At 32.5% G+C, this 16,698-nt stretch overlaps 1 protein-coding gene across 3 annotated transcripts in view; it reads left to right on the plus strand.

Annotated features, from left to right (window-relative positions):
* The first annotated feature begins 1,056 nt into the window (after positions 1-1,056).
* LOC143253131 (5-hydroxytryptamine receptor 1-like) overlaps positions 1,057-16,698 on the plus strand; it is an 81,435-nt gene continuing 65,793 nt past the window's right edge. Inside the window, exons 1-2 of one of the 3 annotated variants that reach the window (XR_013029394.1) lie at positions 1,060-1,193; positions 12,821-12,982. The gene's annotated coding sequence lies outside the window, so the exon portion shown is untranslated. Of the gene's footprint in view, positions 1,194-12,820; positions 12,983-16,698 lie in introns of those variants that run through there. The other 2 variants (XM_076506455.1, XR_013029393.1) reach the window with 2 other exon arrangements.

Here is a 16,698-nt window from a genome sequence, read left to right on the forward strand (position 1 = left end):
AAATTAATCTATTCGCTGTTCAAGACTGGCGAGTTGCTATAAAATTGAAATATAGCAAAGTAACGCAATTGACAATAAATGTGAAAAAAGAAACAGTTCAATGTATATTAAAGAAACAAATAATGAACAATATTGTATTTAAAAGTTCGTTTCTTCGAATCAACAGAAAACATGAGCAAACATTAACTTTATTAATTTTAAACTATTTTACTTTTTAACTGCTTACATTTCTACTATACTTCTTTTTATTAATTCTTCGTACTTTACTAATTCAATTTACAAATTACACGTCTTTCACAATTATTTTCAGTGTTTCGGTTTAACTGCTGAAGTTTACTCGTAGTTTTCTCTTAGTTTTCTCTAAGGGCTATTTAAAGAAAATAAAATGAAGAAAATATATTCTGTTTTTTTTTATGAAAATTAAGATGTAAGATAGAATAATAACCGTTTTCAAGTTTAAAACTTTTCTCCCACAATTACAATACAAATTATATTAATATTTCAGAACTTACCTATCTAAATAAATTAGCTAGCTATACGAATAATGAGCTGTTTTCGGAATTGTTTCGATAATTTACGCAAACGTTTCCTTTTCATTTGCCTCATATGATGGGAAATCGGTAAATCTTTACGATGCTAAATTCCAAGGCTCGATTCTCCTCGGAGGACACAGCAGAGAGCCAGATGTAGCTTTACTATAAGAAACACGCGTGCGCACGCATGTCTTATAATGCTAAAAATCGAGTTTCGATAGCGGTGATGAACAGTACACAAATAACCCATTGCGTATCTTTGTCCTTAACAGTAACAACTATTTTAATTTTTCTTTTCATGGGTTATAGTCTAAAGGCTATATCGTGAACTAGAACAAACTTTCGATGTAAGTAAAGTTTGACACCAGAATAAGTTTCATTTCCGCCACACAAAAAGGGAAAGATTTGACAGTAAGTCCGTGACGAGAAGTTACGCACAGTTCCTAGTGGACACCAGAGGGAGAAACCGATTTGCAAGTGACGTATAAAAAGCATGCGCCTGATGAAGCTGTTCTCATAGTTCGCATATAGCCGTAGGAAGCACAGTATGTCAAGAACAACAACCGTAATTCGAAGTACACTTCAAATTTTGGTTCTATATAGATTAGTTTAACGAATGTGAAGGTTCAAAAAGAATACAAGTTAGTTCACATTGCTCAGGTAAGTTTTACACCCGACAATTCAGACGTTTGATTTATTAATATCAATATTTTCAAAAATAATTCATAATAATATGCATCCTAAATAACAGTTCGTTTAATATTCTTATGCAATTATGTATCTCTATCCATCTGTTTATCTGTTGATCCTTATTTGGGCTAACTGATGCACGTTTGAACAGCGACTGTGATGTGATACAGAGAAAGTCAGAACTTCTCATTATATTCTCTTATAAATCAATCATGTATATACCATTTGAAGTCAGTTCGAAGGCGAATAAACATTTTTTTTTCAAAAAGTTATTACGATTATTAGAAGCGTCTAGTCATCTACGATGAGAAACATTAATTAATTGCTAATACACCAATGAAGTCTAGATGTAATAGAAAAAACCAATGATTTTCAATGAAAATAGTGAAAGTCTTCAGGTCCAGCAAATCAATCAAAGAGCGAGAGATAATGAACCACGTAAAAAATATTGAATTAGTGACCAATACGAAAGTACATTTTTCTTGACATTTTATTTGATAATTTCTATACCTTCTTTCCTCAGATAACGTATTTTTGAAACTTTTATGTTTATACTCTTTAATAGGTTAAAAGAGGTCAATAAACATATCGGAGAAAGGTTTAGTTATGAAATTTCCTATTTTGATGATATTTTAATGTATATGCCTTTCACACGCTTTTAGCCTTTCGTAGTCATTTGGACAGCTTTCTTATTTTTTATTTTCCGGAAGGGTGTAACCCCTACCGACTTTTATAATAATACTTACTTTAATGTTAGTAAAATGTCGTTAGTTATTTTTGGTATTATAACTTAACTCTAATTCCAAATTTTTTTTTCGATAATCTTTAACAGAAAAGGCTTTTTTTTTTCTGAGCTATTATTTTATTCTTCAGTATACTTGTAATAGAAAGTCAAATAAAACGTTCACGTTAGCAACTTTCTGCGTGGGTTCCCTCGCTGGGACAGGGTAAGTCTTCGGATTTACTACGCTAAAATCAGGGATTCGATTCCCCTTGGTGGACACAGCAGATAGCCCTATGTGGCTTTGCTATAAGAAAACACACGCACTTCTACTATGGTTGTACAATATTGGCAGCTTTCTAAACCACCCTCAGAAAAGTAAAGATTAATTTATTTTGTAATATGTATAGACGCTGACCAGTTTCTTACCTCCCCACCGAAGATACTGTGTGTATTTGTCAGTAAGATTTATCGAAAATGTGTAAATGGATTTGGTTAAAGGTGGGTATACATCTGTAGCATGGTCCAGCTTAGAAGTGATTAGTTTTGAGAGTGAAGGTCATAGTACAACAACAAAATTCCCCCAAATCCCTATCTGTTAATCAGGGAACTGATTTTTCGCACTATGTTTGCTCTATAACTCAGTCAAAAAATGCTCGGATTTTGATGAAGGCTGACGGACACATGTAGAACATTATTCCTCATTGTCATGCCATGTGTTCTGTATTTGTTGATAATGATGGACATAGGACACATTTTCGTATTTTGTGAAGGCCAAATATGATGAACGATGGTTAGTGGAAGAATGAGCTCTACTGATCGTCCCTCTAATTTAATAGAAGTTTTTAGTTCATGCATAACTAAGATTAAGCAGTATACATATAATATAATAAAATGAGGGTTTTGTATAATATTTACAAATCATTACAATAATAGCACTAAATAGCAACCGTTAATATCTATGTGTGTGTTTTCTTATATCAAAGCAACATGAGGCTATGTACTGAGCTTACCGAGGGAAATCGAACCCCTGATTTTAGCGTTGTAAATACCTAGACTTACCGCTGTACTAGCGGGGGGAAATATCTATGTCAAAAGGAAGGGTTCTCTGTTCTGAAGATGCATTTAAAGTTACTCATAGATTTTATTCTACTAGTATTAAAAACAATAATTTAAATAATAATAATAATAATACTGACTTTAAATTGTTTACAAACGTTATATTTTGTAATGTTCTTGTTTTATAGACTACAAATTATTATAAAATTTAAGACTGTTTGCAAATCTTTATAATAATGTTTGCTCTAACTTTTATATAAGAACATTTAGGATTATGTTTTAAAATGTTTAAGGTTTTAACTTTTCGATGATAAAATTGAACATTGTAACACTCGTTAACAAAAACTGTTAAACAAGCTAAAATGTTTTCATCATTAGTAAGTTTTTCAACAGAACTCCAAAGCATCGTATAGATTTCACGACGTAGGTTTTCCTGCAAATAATATGAATGTCACGCTTGGCATTTCTGGAAAGTTACACGTAAGTACAACACATTACTCACAAGTTATATAGAATTACAGGTTTTAACAAATGCCAAAGCAGTTTGAAAACTGCCTTTACTACTTCTTAAGTAAGCCCGGCATGGCCAGGTGTGTTAAGGCGTTCGACTCTTAATCTGAGGGTCGCGGGTTCGAATCCCGGTCGCACCAAACATGCTCTCCCTTTCAGCCGTGGAGGCGTTATAATGTGACGGTCAATCCCACTGTTGGACCCGGCATGGCCAAGTGTGTTAAGGCGTTCGACTCGTAATCCGAGGGTCGCGAGTTCGAATCCCGGTCGCACCAAACATGCTCGCCCTTTCAGCCATGGGGTCGTTATAAAGAGACGGTCAATTCCATTATTCGATGGTAAAAGAGTAGCCTAAGAGTTTGCGGTGGGTGGTGATGACTAGCTGCCTTCCCTCTAGTCTTACACTACACACATAGGGACAGCTAGCTCAGATAGTGCCCCTCGCTAATACAGCGGTATGTCTACGGAGTTATAACGCTAAACTCAAGGGTTCGATTCCCCTCGGTGGGCTCAGCAGATAGCCTATGTGGCTTTGCTATAAGAAAAAAACACACACACACAGCTCAGATAGCCCTCGAGTAGCTTCATACGAAATTCGAAACAAACAAACAAAACTACTTCTTGATTAAAAAAAGATTAATTTACTATTATACCTACTATTCTGTAACGTTTGCTGTTTACATTTTGGAGTATTTGACAAAAGCAAATTAAAAATGATACAAAGTCCAGCTCACTAGATGATAATAAAAACATTTTCTTCAAAATCAAGTTTCGATGTTAGGGTGATTACGTTCAGCCATGGGCCTAACTTCACAAATAAAATACTATTTTGAAAAGAAAATTCACTTTTTGTTTAATTATGCGTACTTTTCCTAGAAATTCAATGTTGAAATCGTTGAGATAATTAACTGACTATCTGGCTGAAAGAAGCCGACGGACTGACAAATCATGCACTGATTGCTCATTAACAAACTCATTCTATACGGTACTGCATTCACTAATCTAACTTATCTTCTGTTTATATCTCAGAGTATTTTCCTAAACATTAGAGAAAGTTTAGACATTAAGGACATATTAAACATGGTGTCTTAAACTTCTGATTAAACAACAACTCTGATTAAGGCGCTCGACTCGTAATCTGAGGGTCGCGGGTTTGAATCCCCGTCACATCAAATATGCTCACCCTTTCATCCGTGGAAGCGTTATAATATGGCAGTCAATCCTACTATTCGTTGATAAAAGACTAGCTCAAGGTTTGGCGGTGAGTGGGGATGATTAGTTGTCTTCCCTCTAGTCTTACACTGCTAAATTATGGAAGGTCAGTGCAGATAGCGTCCGTATAGTTTTGCACGAAATTCAAAAACAAACAACAGTGAAAATTTGTAGAGACACCTAAAAGACAGACCTAGAAAAAAGGCGAAAAATAGCTTAAATATTTGTACAACAGGTTAATATATAAGAAATGGTTCAAACTTACTAACGTGCTGTGTTTGATGTCAAACTTAGATTTTATTTTATTGTTGTATTATCTCTTACCTTTGACTACTATTTTATATTATTTTGAAATTAAAATCAAGAATTCTTAAACCAAAGGGTTTTTCATTTATTAGCATAGTGTTGTTCTTTGTTATTAATCATAAAGCTACCCACTATCGAAATCCGGTTTCTAGCGTTGTAAATCTGCAGACATGTCGCTGTGCCACTGGTATAGCGCAAATAAGTATGTTAATCTTTAATATTATTTTGGACATAAGCTGTTCGATGTAATTAATTTATAACTGTTAAGCATCTTAATTTATTTCATTCATGAGTATTAAATAATGTCTTCAGATTTTAAATTATACATTTTATCTTTATTGACTCACAGTATTTTGTTAATTTTAATTTCAGAATAACGTTGTAATATTTATCTGTTAAATTAGTATTGAATATTAATGATAAGTTGTTGTGGTACTAAACAGGTTACGCCACTAAAGCTTTCATCTGCATATCTGTGCTTGGTTTAACATCACATTTCAATGAGACTGACAATAATTGTAGATAAATCTATCTTCTCCGTATCAGGTGTGACCAGTTGTTTACGTCCTGGATTTTAAACATTATGGTCCCAAGTTTGAGTCCCGTAATCATGAAAATGACGACCAAGACCTATTTTTTCGATTAAAGTAGCCCAAGATTTACATTTAATGCTGTTAACTAGCTGTCGTTTCTGTAGTTTATCAGCTCAAAAGCAGGAAAGCCTATCGCAGGTACGTCTTGTGAAGTTTTGCACGAATATTCGAAACAAACGGATAAATTTACTACTTGTGTACAGCTTTCCAGTAAGAATAACATAATTTCTCTATTCCACACGTTGATTACTGTTCGCTGCTGCCGGTAAAATCATTCATTACCAGAGCCAACCAATTATAGATCAGTAAAGAAAGATATATTAAATATTATTACGAGTTTTATTGTGATGTAATGTTGGCCAAGTAACTGATCTTATGTTTTGTTAGTCTAAAACATAAGGGCGTGTATAAACATTACTTTATACGCGTAGGCCTAACAGTAATGTTTATTAATAGTCTAAATAAGATAATATTGAATAAACAATTGGAAATATTTTGGTTATCACTTACAAGTACTTGCAAACTAATGTGATAGGCAAGCATATCATGATATTTGTATCCCGTCAACTGGCGTTTAAAACTTCTAATTTTGTGCATATAAACTGTGTTTAGCTCCTAACATAGAAGTTAATACAAGGGAGCAACTAAGTTTTCTCGTCTTAATAGCACAGGCACCAAAGTCAATTTATTGTGATATTACATAAACTCACCTCAGAAAAAATTGCTGTAACTTCATATGAGTTGTACCAAAATAAAGAGACTTTTTTCTTCAAGGACAAGACTTACTTTTATACTAAACAAAAGTGATATGGATGAGATCTGTGTATTTGATGACCTGACCTTATTGTTTATACATAAAAAGTCATGTTTTTAGTAGTAGAGAACTGCGAATATATTGGATATTCAGTATTAACTTCAGACTATATTAAGTAAAGTATAAGAGCTTTTTATCAACTTAATAAATACTTAAGATTAAAACTTCTTACACTTGAATAAACTTTAACTTTGAAAAAACTTTAACTAAGATTTATAATGTAGTGAAACTTTGACTAAGATTTATAATGCAGGGAACCTTTAACTCATAATGTTGGAAACCTAAGTCTTCTCTTACTCCAAGAAAAATAATTTATCTTTTCGTTTTGTTGTAGTTGTTAATAAAAATTGATTGCGTACAAATTTGTGTCAGTTTTTTTTATATTAAGTCTCAGTTTGAAAGCAGAAAAATGCAGACCTGCTTGCTGATACAGTTTCTTTCGAAGGTCCTCCCTATTTATAGTTCCTAACCGTTATACTCCAAGAGTTTGTTTTTCTTATAGCAAAGCCACAACGGGCTATCTGCTGTATCCACCGAGAAGGATCGAAATTCTGATTTTAGCGTTGTAAATAGGAAGATTTACCGCTGTCCCAACGGGTAACTACTGTGAGGGAAACCAGCAAATATGAGAACAATATTCTAATAGTCAATGCTACTACCAGTTCTAAAGTTTAACCTATTAATTGTATCTTACGAAGGAGGTCAAATATCAAATATGTTATAATAAACAACTGGTAATTAACTTAGTATTTTTAAATTACTTCTTGCTTATTATTATAAACTTTACAGTTTATAAAGGTCCTAAACAAGAATGTAAGAATTATACTATTTCTTTTACCACAAATTTTAGAAGCTCGACAGCAAATGATCTGACTGACCAGTATATAAACCTAATCAGTCATGTGCTGTATATTTACTCTTGTAACTATATCACAATCGGAGCTGGATGACTATTACTCAAGTAACCGATTAAGTTGAAACTGATTGCCTCGAAAAGTAAATTAGGAAGGTCCACTACATAACAGAAGGTGTGGCAAAATATATTACAAATTAATATTTCGTCCCGCTAAAATTAAGTATGTTAAAATAATAGACTGGACACAGAATTTAACACATAATGAAATAATATTTATTCCAACACTGGCAAACATTGTCTGTGCATTACCTTTGGTCGATGGACATTCTCATTTATTAGAGAAGTGATTTGACTTGTTGTAAATGATTAGCTCAAAAATTATGTGTCTGACTGACTACATTTCATGTTATTTAGTTGAATTGATACTATAGAGAAACTGCTTCTCAAATAGTTAGTTATTACCATTCAAACATAAGGAAAGTTGCAACCTACAGATATCATCTGACCTACCACTGAAATACTCTGCTGTCGATTTTCATGGACAACGTATAACTTTATTACTATACTTCTTATGGTTAGACTAAATGTTATTTACAAAGCATGACAGAAATATTTAAAAAGAAAGTAATTTATTTATTCTTTTAACCAGATGTTATGTAAAAACTGGACACACCCGAAATAAAGAACAACAACAACATTACAGCTTCTACATTAAAATACAAATGTGAATGGTGTGCCTGTGTACCGCATTTCCTTCCTCTCCTGAATATTAATTTTAACACTAAAGCCAATAAAATATAAACACATACATTAATCAAGAACTATTGTAATGTTCTACTTTTCATAAAGGATTCATTACATCAAAACCTTTTACTAAAAATAAAAATAACGATACTTATCATGCTTGAAATCCTTTATCATTATTATAAAGCATTAAATTAAAATTACATAATGATTAGCTCAAACAGCAAATCACTAACACGAAACAGGAATGTGTACTTTTAACACATGTCTGTTAAAAAATCACATTAAAACAACCTCCAATTATGATATAAGCAAATAAATAGCGAAACCCTTTAACGATAATACTTAATAATTTCTAACCGTAAAACAAAATACTCTTCAATAAAGACTGTCAATACATTTCAGGATTAATGGCGCAAAATTACTTTTCACGTACACATACATTAAAAGAAGCACTTCACTGTTAAACACAAATTAAAGATAAATCGAATTATATTAAACAATCAGTTTATAATGCAGACTCTCTATATTACTATATATATATATAGATTGAATCATTCTAAACATGCCCACCCCTCAGTGGCACAGCGTAGTGTCTGCGGACTTGAAACCAGGTTTCAATACTTGGGGTGGGCGTAGCACAGATAGCCCTTTGTGTAGTTTTGTCCTTAATAACGAACACACTTCTAAACATATATTAAAACAAAATTAAGCCCTCTATATGCGACGAAAATTATAGCATAAACAGGAAATGGATGTTTTGCAAAAAGAAATTTCCTTTTTGACATAGATAATGCATTTAGTTACTCAACACAGTAAACACACAGTAAATTAAAACTTAAAATAACTATTTATGCAGAAAAGAAAAGAAAAAGCTTTTTGTAGAGATACACACACATGGAAATATCTACACATGATTCTGACATCCAGTAAATTATACAATTAATTCATTTTCCCAAAACAAATAAAGCACCAAGCATGCTGGAATTTACATATACATATAACACAATAAAATAAATCCTTTTATATAATATGCATCGTGAAATTAAGAAAACGAAAAATAGAGCAACTAGTCCTCATCAATCTCAAACACATTGTGCAATTAAGACTAGCATTTGCACTATATAAATCAAAATTAAGGTATATTCTTATGAGATATATACTTACAAATAGATTATACATGTGATATATAATAAATGAGAAAAAGAGACAACAAAATTAAAAATTCAGAGATAATTAATTTAAAGAATGTGTCCTTAAATTAAAACATATACAAAATGTACTGTACTCACCCAGATAAAGCTTCACTCACTCTCTGTAACCTTGCCAACAAGTCTTTATGTGTGACAGCTGTCTTGAGTTTTACTATAATTTTGGCCATCATGGTGTTCATGGCTTTGTTGTGGCTCTGGTGATGTCCACTAGTAGTTCCCTTAACAGTATGCTACCTACTCTAGCTCTAATGTAGACATAGCTTTTTGCTACAACCAGTTATCTTCCTTCTTGAAGGGTGCTCAAGCCTTAATCAGTATAGTAATCTTTGACTTGACAATGCTGCTTTGCCGTAGTTACAGTGAAATAGAGAAAAGAAAGATAGAGAGTAAAGTTTTATGAAAAATCTTTTGATATTAATTCAAGATGTTTTAAGGGTTCTGCAAGTAAAATATGGAAATTAAATGTATATAGATATTAACATAAAAATCTCCTTTTAGACAGACTGACTCAATTAAGTTTTTGTAAATTTTCAGATAAATGTTTAGTAAAAATAAATATTAATAGATAAGATTTCTTTGTACGATAAACATGCAATTTTTTATTAAAACCTTGTTAAATTTCACGAGCATGCATTGAGTATATTCATTGTTATAGTAGGTATAGTTTCATAATTACACAGTGGTTGAAATGATAGTCAACGAAACATTTTTGGAGTGAATCATGGCGTTTCTTTGTTATTTTCATGTGGGTCAGTATTGGTGAGGTTAGATGGGCCACTTAGAAATTCAGCTCCTTCAGGGTCACTGTTGCTCTTACTCCCATTAATATATCAAGTAAAGGCATAAGAGTTACTGTGGCTGGTTTGGGCAACTTACCCTCAGGAGAGATTTCGTCATTGTTAAGTTTTCTATTTCTGATGCGTCAACATGCAGTACATCTTTATCTACGGTACCCACATGAAAATATCTAGGCTCGATCATGTAACCTAATTTTTTGCCATGATGGAACATCTAGCTAAACTATTTCTCGTCAAAACTGTGTAGTTAAAGAAAGATAGTCAGAAAAGCCATGAAGTCATTCTTAAGTACAAAAAATCTAGATTGAAAATATAAGGTCAATTCCGATGGGTCGGAAGTTCAGACAGATGTAATTTCTTGTTTTTACTCGCTATTTTCTCGAACGATCACTTTTGGAAGGTATTGAATTTATACTTTAATCAAATAGTATTTCTAAGAGTTTTGAGTGTTTTCATGTTTTATATTGCCAGTAGAAGATATATCCTTATGACCTGTGAGGGTCGTGGTTCTCTAGGCCAGTAGAAGATATATCCTTATGACCTGTGAGGGTCGTGGTTCTCTAGCCTTTACTTGGTGTTTACTCGACACAATTCATAGTTATGGTATCTTTCATCAACTAAGCCTGACATCAGCCGGTCTTTTTCATTTCACAGCCTCCTTGTTAATACACAGAGTCTGGACCAAGTAGGAAATGAACTGGATCAATGCTGTAAACATCCTATCTTGTAAACTTGAGCTTCCTTGGTTTAGTTGACACCGAAATCTACTTCTGACCAATTGTCTCATCACATTGTTTCTTCCAGGTACACGTTTGGTAACATCTAGATGCAACTTGTAAAATTTCATCACCACGTCTATTTTCACACATTATACCTGAGTCTTGTACTGAAACATTGTGAATAAAATATTAAGAAAATTGAGTTATCACAAAGTATATTGATTTGCATGATTTGAAATATTTCTCCATAATCAAATTAGACGCTGGGTACACCAGATTTGTAATAAACATGATGCCTGAGCTACTGATTCTGGATTTCATTTATTACTGATTGTTTACACTTGTCCATAAAGTTGCAATTTGATCAAAAAAACTCGCACGACTCTTAACAAGCCATGCCAGTTAAAACCATGATTTCTTTCAGATATACTGCAAGTTTCTTTATTATTTCTATCCCTCCAAAAAAATTCGTTACCCGCCAAATATTTCAGTTTTGAAACCAGTATTATTGAAAATAGGTGTATTTTATCTTTTAATAATACGTTCCGGATCAGAATCACGATTAATTCTACATTGTAAGGTCTTAACATTCAGAGCAAATCCTTTAAAAAAAAAAAAAGCATTGACATATTGCTAACAGCTGTGTTGATTGACTAATTGATCCATTCATGCTATACAACACTCATAAATAACTTAATCTACGTATACATATGTAAGATCACACACACGCATATTTGTTTATGCACATAAACTGCAATATATATATCACCTTTATAGCTTTGGCTTAATAGCTGCTGTTCTATAATGTGCTGCCATCTAGAAACCATTAAATCCAACTCATTTTTTATTCCCTCACTGCATTTAGATATGTCGTAACTTCTCCAAGAAGTGTAGGGCGGAGATCTTAGAAGGAACATTCAACTAGATTATGTGAGCGATCATCTTGTAACACTGGAGTATGAGTTATGGATCTGTCTAGCCAGATTTGAGCTGCTGCCTTTATGCCACTGGCCTGAGCCAATACCAGACGTAGTTTTCATGATCCTTTATCATCTTCTTACAGCATTTCATGTGGCATTTTGTAGCTTTTCCTGGCTATTGACTTGTCTACCAGACTATATTAAATAATGCTTACCTGAACCACTCCACATATTTTTATGAATACTGTGAGATGTTTACACTAGAATTTAACTGAAGCACCACAAAGCAGGTAAAAAGGAGAACATTTAGTGTTCTGACAAAAGAATGATATTGCAGAGATTTGTTTCTGCTAAAATTTGTATTTCCCTTATTTGAACACATGTGTTTTCCTTTTACATCTTTTACAGCAAGATGAGATGACTGAGTCAATATGCTTTCTACTGCATTCGTTGAATGGGGCTGTTTTAATCATTTTTCTGACCTTTATATTTCTTACCTTGTCTATTATAGTAATGTTAGCAGCTTTACATAAATATCTCATCTTACAAGTGATGATTTCCCATTCTTGGTTTTTATATAGGTCCAAGTTTAACATTGTTAAAGTTGGTACAAATATGGTGTTTATTAATTTTCATTTTATTTTCATCAAAATATTTAGGAGTTTCAGAAGAAGTATTATTTGGTATTTTATATCGTTCTTTTTACGTATTATTGTTTCTATTTTCCTATTTTTGCTGTGAAATTATTTCCTAGGTATTTGAATTCATTGACCTGCTGTAACCTGGTATTATTAATATTAACGTTTAACTGATGAAGTGTTCTACTTCCTAACATCTCTTTTGTTTTTTACTGTGATGATTTTCATATTGTACCTTTGGCAGGAACGTTTGAGGATATTTGTGTATTGTCTTGTCTAAAGAAATACTTTTTACTTAAGGAATGACATTTCTTGTAAGAGCAAATACTTATAACTAAGAGGGAAAGTTAGTCACTGAATACAAATGTAGTATCTGTGAATTGTCAAAGTTGTGAATGTTATTACTTTCTTCTCTCTGAGTTAGAAAGATCATTTAATGTCTGAGACACTCATTATGATAGATTCGGTATTACCCTTGACGATTGATCTTACAGAACTATGAACGATTAGGGATCGCCTAGGGAATAGCATCTGTAGAGTGTGAGATTGGAAGACTCCCAGGTCACTGCCAGCCAAAATACAAGTAACACAACCCCAGATCTGGTTAATTATATCTGTGCCAGGAAGGTGGCATAATGTAACTTCTATGTTTTGTTCTCAAGCTTAAAGTGCTAAACGTAATTGCACAGAATTTGGTATACATTTCTATGTAATATGTAGGTTGTGATTGTAAGAAAATGCTTGGATTCAGTATTTATGTAAAATTTGAATAATATTGAATTGCTTCTTTTCACTCTTGAATTCCATTTGTGTGTGCCTAAAATCATTTAAGTTTATCCAATAGTTATTTTTAAATAAAACTGATTCTATCCATGTTATTATAATAAAGGCTTACTTATAGGGTCATCTGCTAGTACAAGCTATTATATACAAAGAAAATGATTGTTTAAACGGGAAAGCTACACTTTTAGTTTTGTAAATATTATTGATCATAATGTTTTATTTAATACATCCAATGAGATCTTATTTTGTTTATATTTCGGACAAAGCTTCTGGAATATTATCTGCATTAGGCATACATCATTTAGCAGCGATAAACTGGAGAAAAGGCAGTTAATAAGCACTATCCACAGCCAACTTTTAAAGTACTATTTTATCAAGAAATGATGACACTGAATGTAACGGGAGCCCGTGATTTGCAGATTGAGAGTTGAGAGTCCTAGCCACCAGGCCATCCAAGGTTTCAATTAGGTCTAGCCTGTCTATTTTGCTCATTTATTTATTCTGGCCCGGCATGGCTAGGTGGTTAAAGCACTCGACTCGTAATCTGAGGGTCGTGGGTTTGAATCCCCGTCACACCAAACATGCGTGCCCTTTCAGCCATGGGGGCGTTACAATGTAACGGTTAATCCCTCTTTTCGTTGGTAAAAGAGTAGCTAAGAGTTAACAGTGAGTGGTGATGACTAGCTGCCTTCCTTTTAGCCTTACACTGCTAAATTAGGGACGGCTAGCACAAATAGCCCCCGTGTAGCTTTACGCGAAATTCAAACCAAACCATAAACCATATTTATTTTAATTATTTAGTTTTACCTGCTAAAAAGTTTTATAACTGTAAATATAAAATAAAATTCCAATAAACAGTGTAAGCACTAAGTAGTAGAAATACAGCTTGTATTAATAACTTTGGACACATTCATATAAGTGTAATTTTCAAAACAATATTTTTGTTTAAGCCAAGTTTCTTTCTAATAATTATAGTTTGTTTCACTTGCATGGGCTATTTGCGTAATGATGAATTTATTAATACACACAAAAATAGAAAAATCTTTTAACTTAACATACTCACTTACCTTAAACATCCCTACCTCATGTCTTCTCATTTGATAACATTCTAATATTTGTAAAACAGATACAACACAAAACTATTATCATGAATAAAACATCGCCAAACATAAACTAAAATTTCCTGTTTTAGACATGTTTCTAAGTTTTGTAAACTTCACATTAAAATAGTTTGTTTTGTACTACAAGAACTTCCATTAGTCACTTTTAAAGAAATCGTGTTCAAAAATGCTATTTACTCTATATTTGCTTAGATAAGTAAAAATCTTTTCTGTTGAATTATGCTTGATCATAAGTTCTATCTCATTTGGGTATCAAGATTTATCAGCTATTTTCCAGCCCACTTAATCTGGCATAATAAAAAAAACCCTCAGCAGAGTTGTTACGTTTCAAAAGTCACTGCATTTGATGGAAATCATGGCAAAAGAACGTTATTTTCTTTACTGTGTTCATTTGTTTGTTGTTAAGCCCAAAACTATACAATGAGTTAGCTATCTGAGCTGTGCTCTTCACATTGGCGAAAACCCAATTTTAGTGTTATAAACACACCACTGAACCATTCGGGAAGGAGTGTTTTACTTTCACGATTTATTTCTTTTTTTCACATTTTACCTGAGATTAAAGGTGAAATTGTGTTTCTGACTGATCTAATTTGGTTGCCACAACAGTACAGAAACATAGAATTATCCTTGGTAATTAGATATTCACTGATAATCTTACATCCACGTTTTATAGAACTTGATCCTCAGGATTACCGTTTATCTCGTAGTGCATTTTCATATTTTTGTTTGCATACAGTTTATATCTTACACTTTCTCATGTTACAAAGTTGTTAAAGCTTTCGTAAATCAGTTTATACTAACGAAGGATTAGTTTAAATTTTTATTGTTAGTGATAGAAATTCTCTGTTAAATGGTAGCATGGTTGAGTATAACTAGTTTATCATCTGTTTACTTAATGTTCTCACACTCGTTATGACCCTCATAAACGTATGAATGCATACACCTAACTAAAGACCTGTTAACTTGGAGCACAGTTAGTTACAATAAACACTATTAAATCTTTAGCATATAAACTAAACACTTAGATGTTTAGCATATAATCTAAACTAAATATTATTATATCTTCAGGATATAAATCAAATGTTTTAATTTTAAGTCTAGTATATGCGTTAAACAGTGCAGTAAATATTCTGTATTTATACTAAGCACTATCATATATTCAGCATTTAAACTAAACACCGTTAAATCTTTAGCACATAAACTAAACACCGTTAAATCTTTAGCACATAAACTAAACACTGTTAAGTATTGGATGCACATAACTAAACTAAAATGTTGCTAAATATCGAACATAAAGATAAAATATTGACTATAGTATTTAAATCAGTATTTTAAAATGTATTAAATCAGAGATCTGTATCACTTGGAAAAGGCTACATTAAAAGCTGGCAACTCTGTATTCCGTAATACATACACACATATATTGACACGCAATTCTATTTAAGTGATTGCTAGTTTAGTCTAACGTATGTCAGAAATATTTTTAATAAAAATGTTTATATATGCCTGAGCCCATGTTGTGTGATTGTTTAGTTTAGTAACAACATCACAAGAACAAGAATCGACACAAGCAGAAGATAAGCTAATACAACTAAAACACCATCAATACAATAGAGATGGCGAAATGCAGCGTGATGGAAAGGATAAAAAACACTGAAGTCACAGGATTACAATGTTTGTCAGGTTTAACTTGACCTTACACATGAATGAAAATTAAAATTTATCAGGATCCGTTACAGTATTCCCACTTCGTACGTTGTGACCTGAGTATATTTTCTGTCTTATTCCATTTATATGTACAGATGGTTTTACATGTTTCACGAGCTTTCAATAATTTATTTCAAACGTATCAACTTTAGGCTCTGATTTCTCTCTTTTAGAAAATAGGAGAAGTCCCAAGAAAATTGCAACTTGTAAAAGCTGTGTTTGCCAGTTATTTGTTCTACAGTTTCTTGTGATGTTGTTTTCACCTGATAAAAATAAGAGTAGTAGTTTGTAGGTTGCTTTTACCTAGTACCAACTTGAAACAATATTTTAATAAGAGTAAAGGATCTCTAGCTTATCATTTCGAAAACAGGCCAGGAACCGTTAACACAACTGACGTTGAACGAATATCCGAAAACAAGCAAACAATCATATTGAAATGTAATCATATTTTGTCTCTTTAACAATTTGTTTTAAAACATTTCAAGATACCTCTTATTGTTTTAATGGTGAAACTAATATCTTAGTATGTTTGTTTGTTTGTTTTTTCTTATAGCAAAGTCACATCGGTCTGTCTGCTTTGTCCACCGAGGGGAATCGAACCTCTAATTTTATCGCTGTAAATCCCTAGCGGGGAACGATATCTTATTGTACAAACTATACGTGTGGCATCTTTATAATGACAGTGTGGTGTATACTCCCTTTTTAGCTTATTTATTTCCTTAATAGACCAAATGTCGACTTTCCCAAATTATGTGAAAGGA

Source organism: Tachypleus tridentatus, chromosome 1 (assembly GCF_004210375.1).
Source record: "Tachypleus tridentatus isolate NWPU-2018 chromosome 1, ASM421037v1, whole genome shotgun sequence".
Taxonomy (NCBI): Eukaryota; Metazoa; Arthropoda; class Merostomata; order Xiphosura; family Limulidae; genus Tachypleus; species Tachypleus tridentatus.